This window comes from Staurois parvus, unplaced genomic scaffold (genome assembly GCF_062004578.1).
Source record: "Staurois parvus isolate SC_StPar_1 unplaced genomic scaffold, SC_StPar_1.0 ptg001087l, whole genome shotgun sequence".
In the NCBI taxonomy this organism is placed as follows: Eukaryota; Metazoa; Chordata; class Amphibia; order Anura; family Ranidae; genus Staurois; species Staurois parvus.
This window is the reverse complement of record NW_028318883.1, coordinates 856-7,500: the sequence shown is the minus strand read 5'-3', so window position 1 is coordinate 7,500 and position 6,645 is coordinate 856. Positions and strand designations below refer to the sequence as shown.

The 6,645-nt window shown below is 49.4% G+C and overlaps 1 protein-coding gene across 2 annotated transcripts in view; it reads right to left on the bottom strand.

Annotated features, from left to right (window-relative positions):
• PKIG (cAMP-dependent protein kinase inhibitor gamma) overlaps positions 1 to 5,710 on the bottom strand; it is a 118,464-nt gene extending 112,754 nt beyond the window's left edge. The window contains exon 1 of one of the 2 annotated variants that reach the window (XM_089658624.1): positions 5,614 to 5,710. The gene's annotated coding sequence lies outside the window, so the exon portion shown is untranslated. Of the gene's footprint in view, positions 1 to 5,576 lie in introns of both variants that reach the window. The other variant, XM_089658627.1, reaches the window with a different exon arrangement.
• Positions 5,711 to 6,645: the final 935 nt, after the last annotated feature.

Here is a 6,645-nt window from a genome sequence, read left to right as displayed (position 1 = left end):
ATATACACCACATCCTGTGCCACGTTTGTTGCACATAGGGCGGCACAGTGGCTTAGTGGTTAGCACGTCTGCCTTGCAGTAAATGGGTCATGGGTTTGATTCCCGACCATGGCGCCTCCTGCATGGAGTTTGCATGTTCTCCCTGTGCTTGCGTGGGTTTCCTCCCACACTCCAAAGACATGCTGGTAGGTTAATTGGCTCCTGTCTAAATTGTCCCTAGTATGTGTATGCATGAATGTGAGTTAGGGACCTTAGATTGTACCAAACAATATGGTAGTGTGACAAGGGCACTCCTACCTGAAAAAAGAAGGTTACTAAATGATCCACGCGGAGTAATATGGATTCAAAAAATCCAGGCAATACTTTATTTGATCACATAGATCATAAGGAGGTTAAACATGAGCACGGTGAACATGTCAAACAAAATAAAATCATGTTAAAAAGCACTTGGCGTCTTCATTATAGGGTCATCTTAGCAAGTAGAGCACCATATAGGGCAATATAGAGTAATGGTGAGGTAGTTTCGCCTAGATTTCCATGGATTTCCAGTTTATATTGGAGTAAGCCATGTATTCAGCAGATATGTTCCCAATATATGTCAGGAGCCTCCTGGTATATGGAAGCTGGAATACAAAAATACACAATGTGTATAAGAAAATGTAGGAGCCGAATCGCATCCAAGCCTCCCTCTACAGTAATTCGTGGACACTTCTATTACCTTCTCAGTTATGAGACTGTCATACCGACTTCTCAAATGTAGGGACTTCCTGGGTACACACGGCCTGCTATATATACACTATATGTGTCTGGAATTTACGTATTGTGACTACCTGGCTTCCCACCCCCTTATACATCTCTAAACAAGCATCAAGGACCTGATCCTATTTCAAGTCGACGGGAGTCTTCTTGATCTTTATTGATGGTAATATACTCATATTGTGTTCCTTATTTTCAGGGGTTACTTGATGCCTGTGATATATACACTTATCTTTTTATATATATCCTCAGAATCATCTGGTACTGTGGACTTTGTTTCACTTGGGGTGGCTACCCAGGAAGTCCCTACATTTGAGAAGTCGGTATGACAGTCTCATAACTGAGAAGGTAATAGAAGTGTCCACGAATTACTGTAGAGGGAGGCTTGGTGAGGCTTGGATGCGATTCAGCTCCTATATTTTCTTATACACATTGTGTATTTTTGTATTCCAGCTTCCATATACCAGGAGGCTCCTGACATATATTGGGAACATATCTGCTGAATACATGGCTTACTCCAATATAAACTGGAAATCCATGGAAATCTAGGCGAAACTACCTCACCATTACTCTATATTGCCCTATATGGTGCTCTACTTGCTAAGATGACCCTATAATGAAGACGCCAAGTGCTTTTTAACATGATTTTATTTTGTTTGACATGTTCACCGTGCTCATGTTTAACCTCCTTATGATCTATGTGATCAAATAAAGTATTGCCTGGATATTTTGAATCCATATTACTCCGCGTGGATCATTTAGTAACCTTCTTTTTTCAGGTAGGAGTGCCCTTGTCACACTACCATATTGTTTGGTATGCATTTTCTTGGGTTTATGGATCCACACTTGTATAAGTGAGTCGGAGATATGACAATGACACCAGCTATTTGTGTCATTTTAGGTGGCTTGTTTCTGTTCTATTTTTGTGACCTTAGATTGTACACCCCTTGAGGGTTAGGGACTGATGTGAATGTACAATATATATGTAAAGTGCTGCGTAAATTGACAACGCTATATAAGTACCTGAAATAAATAAATAAATAGGGCAGCCCACTGGAATGGACAGGCTTCCTACTTGGACAAACGACTGGAATTGGGACTCACAGTCTCCTTCCCAGTCTCCAAATACAGTAGATCTATCACTGATGTGAGCCTGTCACTTCTCTAAGACAACAGGTCAGATCCGGGCACCTCTGCTGGTCACTATGTCACTACAGAATCCAGCGACCAACACCTGCTATCCAATACACATGTAAGAGGGACTGAACTCTGCCCAAAAATCGGCAGGAGGAGGACAAAAGGACTGGTCACCTGTATTGTATGTGGACTCCCTGCAGCTGACCTTTAAACATTACTGACCTATCAGATCCTGTTCTTTATTGTGTCTCTGTATGGAGGAGGTCATCTTGGCAGAGGCAGGACTTTGCTTCCTCATTTCTGAGCCTCCAGCAAAGAGAACAGTGAGGAACACAGTAGTGACATCACCATTTTTTTTTTTTAGGAGGAATCCAAGACAAGGGGGACCATTTCAGGGCACTGGTTAGGCACAGTTCACATTTCTGGATGTTTCCTATAACATAAGAAATCTTCATTTTTTAAATTAAAGTATAACTAAAGTATACAGGAGGGGAGGATCTCTGTCCATACATAATACACCCCCCTTCCCCCACCCCATCCATACATCATCATTATTACATGTCATCCATGGGGGGGACTATAGAATAGACATCATCCTAGGAGAAACTCAATAATACAGGAGATCACCCCCCCCTCCATACATCAGATCACCCCCCCCCCCCGCTTCTCCTACTCCTCCATACATCCCATCACCCCCCCACCATTCCAACCCCTACCCCTCATCACCCCCATACCCCTCCATACATCCCATCACCCCCCCCCCCCCCCGCCTCTCCTACCCCTCCATACATCTCATCACCCCCTACCCCTCCATAAATCCCATCACCCCCCCCCCCCATGCATCCCATCACACCTCCATCCTCCCTCCTACCCCTCCATACATTGCATCATCCCCCAACGCATCCATACATCCCATCACCCCAATTCCCCCACCTACCACTCCATACATCCCATCACGCCCCTCCTACCCCTCCATACATCCCATGACCCCCCCCCATCCCCCCTCTTACCCCTCCATACATCCCATGACCCCCCCCCCATCCCCCCTCTTACCCCTCCATACATCGCATCACCCCCCTATCCCTCCATACATCCCATCACCCCTCCATATATCCCTTCACCCCCTCCACACATCCCTTCACCTCCCCCCTCCACACATCCCTTCACCCCCCCCGATACATTATCCCATCACCTCCCCCATCCCTCCATACATCTCATCCCCCTCCCACCCCTCCATACATCCCATCATCCCCTCTCCTACCCCTCCATACATCCCATCATCCCCTCTCCTACCCCTCCATACATCCCATCATCCCCTCTCCTACCCCTCCATACATCCCATCACTCCCCCATCCTACCCCTCCATACATCCCATCACTCCCCCATCCTACCCCTCCATACATCCCATCACTCCCCCATCCTACCCCTCCATACATCCCATCATCCCCTCTCCTACCCCTCAATACATCCCATCACTCCCCCATCCTACCCCTCCATACATCCCATCACTCCTCCATCCTACCCCTCCATACATCCCATCACTCCCCCATCCTACCCCTCCATACATCCCATCACTCCTCCATCCTACCCCTCCATACATCCCATCACTCCCCCATCCTACCCCTCCATACATCCCATCACTCCCCCATCCTACCCCTCCATACATCCCATCACTCCCCCATCCTACCCCTCCATACATCCCATCATCCCCCCTCCTAACTTTTTAAATTAAAGTATAACTATTTTTTTTGTAGTTTTGGACAGAGTGGTGAGAGCGTATAACCCCTATTATGTTGTTATTGCTGTCTGTCACCCTATTTGTCCTGTTTACCATTACCATCGAAAGTGAAAGTAAAAATTTTGGGTTGTCCCTAGAAAAGTAATAGGAGGGGAATCTTCCAATAGGGACACCAGTTTTGGTGATCTGGAAGTCCCCAAGGAATTCCATTAATTTGCAGGGATTTCCTCTCACTTCCTGTTTGGCTATGGCACACGAAGTGAAGGGAAATCTCCACAATGGGAAACAGATGGCAAAAAAGTGACATGGGTTATAACCCTCCCTTGCTCTATCCAAAATGAATTAAAAAAAAAATAAAAAAAAACCCTGGGGAGGAGATGCTGGTAAGGGACCCCACAGGTATTGGATCATGGAAATGAAGGGAAGTATGTGTACTTTTAGTTCTGCTGTAAGGACTGGTTCACCCTGGGATCGTACAGGAACACCGTCTGTGTGTTCCAAGGGGTGCAATTTTGCAGTCCATTCATTTGAAAGGGCTGCAGATTGCACTGGCCCACAGAAAACATAGTACATGCACTACTTCTAAATATGTACTGCACTAAATCGCATGGTACTGCGGTGCTATGGGACCTGGTGCTCTGTGCTGGTGATTGGCACCCGCAGCAGATTGAATGAGGTGAGGAAAACATGCATGGAATATGAAGTGAGAAAAAAGGAAATAGAATGCAAAATGCTCTGTAACAGATAAACATGAAACTGCATGCCAATGGATACAACACAATGCACAGAAATCTGCCACAGATCACGGCACAGCTGACCCAATCATCATATCAGGTGTATGATCCCAGCTGTAGGATGATCCCCTTCACCTGGGTGTAATCACAGACATATACGGGGAGGAACCCTCTTCTATCCATCACTCACAGGGACAGCAGGGGAGGGCAATGTTCTGATGGGGACCCTATTACGTTGTAGTAATCTCCACTCACTTCCTGTTGTGTCTCTGGGATGGGAAGTGAAGGGCAATCTCCCCCCATGGGGCACAGCAGAGGGGAGACGCTTATCTCAATACGGGGAGAGACGGAGGATCCCCTGTGTGCAGGAGGGGAGGATCTCTGTCCATACATAATACACCCCCCCTTCCCCCATCATCATTATTACATGTCATCCATGGGGGGGATTATAGAATAGACATCATCCTAGGAGAAACTCAATAATACAGGAGATCACCCCCCCCCCTGCTTCTCCTACCCCTCCATACATCCCATCACCCCCCTACCCCTCCATACATCCCACTGACCCCCGCTTCTCATACCCCTCCATACATTCCATGCCCCCTCCTACCCCACCATACATCGCATCACCCCCCTACGCATCCATACATCCCATCATCCCCCCTCATACCCCTCCATACATCACCCCCCCCACCCCTCCATACATCACCCCCCCCACCCCTCCATACATCCCATCAGCCCCCATCCCCCCTTATACCCCTCCATACATCCCATCAGCCCCCATCCCCCCTTATACCCCTCCATACATCCCATCAGCCCCCATCCCCCCTCATACCCCTCCATACATCACATCCCTACCCCTCCATACATCCCATAACCCCCCACTCCCCCCTCCATACATCGCATCACTCTCCCCTCCATACATCCCATAACCCCCCCATCCATACATCGCATCACCCCTCCATATATCCCATCACCTCCCCCATCCCTCCCATCATCCCCCCTCCTACATCCATCCCTTCACCCCCCGATACATTATCCCATCACCCCCCCCTCCATACATCCCATCACCGACCTCTCTTCCACACATCAGCGATCCCTGTACCCCCCGGTGTACCCCCTGTATATACACCCGTCACCATGATGACTGATCTCCTCTCCATCACCCCGAGCATGTATGAGGACACCGACACACATATATCCATACACACCGAGCGACGACAGCCCCGCACACCGATCTCCGCTCACCTTCCTCTCCCGGATCCGTCCCGGCTGATGGCCGTCTCCTCCCCTCCTCCCTCCGCTCCCGGCGTTCCCATAGAGACCGCGATACACTACCGGAGAGCGAGAGGACCAATCGGACCCCGCCCCCTCCTCCACCAATCATCTACACCTACCTACCCCCCCCCATCATCACCATACACCTGCCTACCCCCCCATCATCACCATACATCTACCTACCCCCCCTATCATCACCATACACCTGCCTACCCCCCCTCCCATCATGACCATACATCTACCTACCCCCCCCATCATGACCATACACCTACCTACCCCCCCCCCCATCATCACCATACATCTACCTACCCCCCCCATCATCACCATACACCTACCTACCCCCCCCATCATCACCATACATCTACCTACCCCCCCATCATCACCATACATCTACCTACCCCCCCCCCCCATCATCACCATACATCTACCTACCCCCCCATCATCACCATACATCTACCTACCCCCCCCATCATCACCATACACCTACCTACCCCCCCATCATCACCATACATCTACCTACCCCCCCCCATCATGACCATACATCTACCTACCCCCCCATCATCACCATACATCTACCTACCCCCCCATCATCACCATACACCTACCTACCCCCCCCCATCATCACCATACATCTACCTACCCCCCCCCCATCATGACCATACATCTACCTACCCCCCCCCCATCATCACCATACATCTACCTACCCCCCCATCATCACCATACACCTACCTACCCCCCCCCCATCACCATACATCTACCTACCCCCCCCATCATGACAATACATCTACCTACCCCCCCCATCATCACCATACACCTACCTACCCCCCCATCATCACCATACACCTACCTACCCCTCCCATCATCACCATACACCTACCTACCCCCCCATCATCACCATACACCTACCTACCCCCCCCCCCATCACCATACACCTACCTACCCCCCCATCATCACCATACATCTACCTACCCCCCCATCATCACCATACACCTACCTACCCCC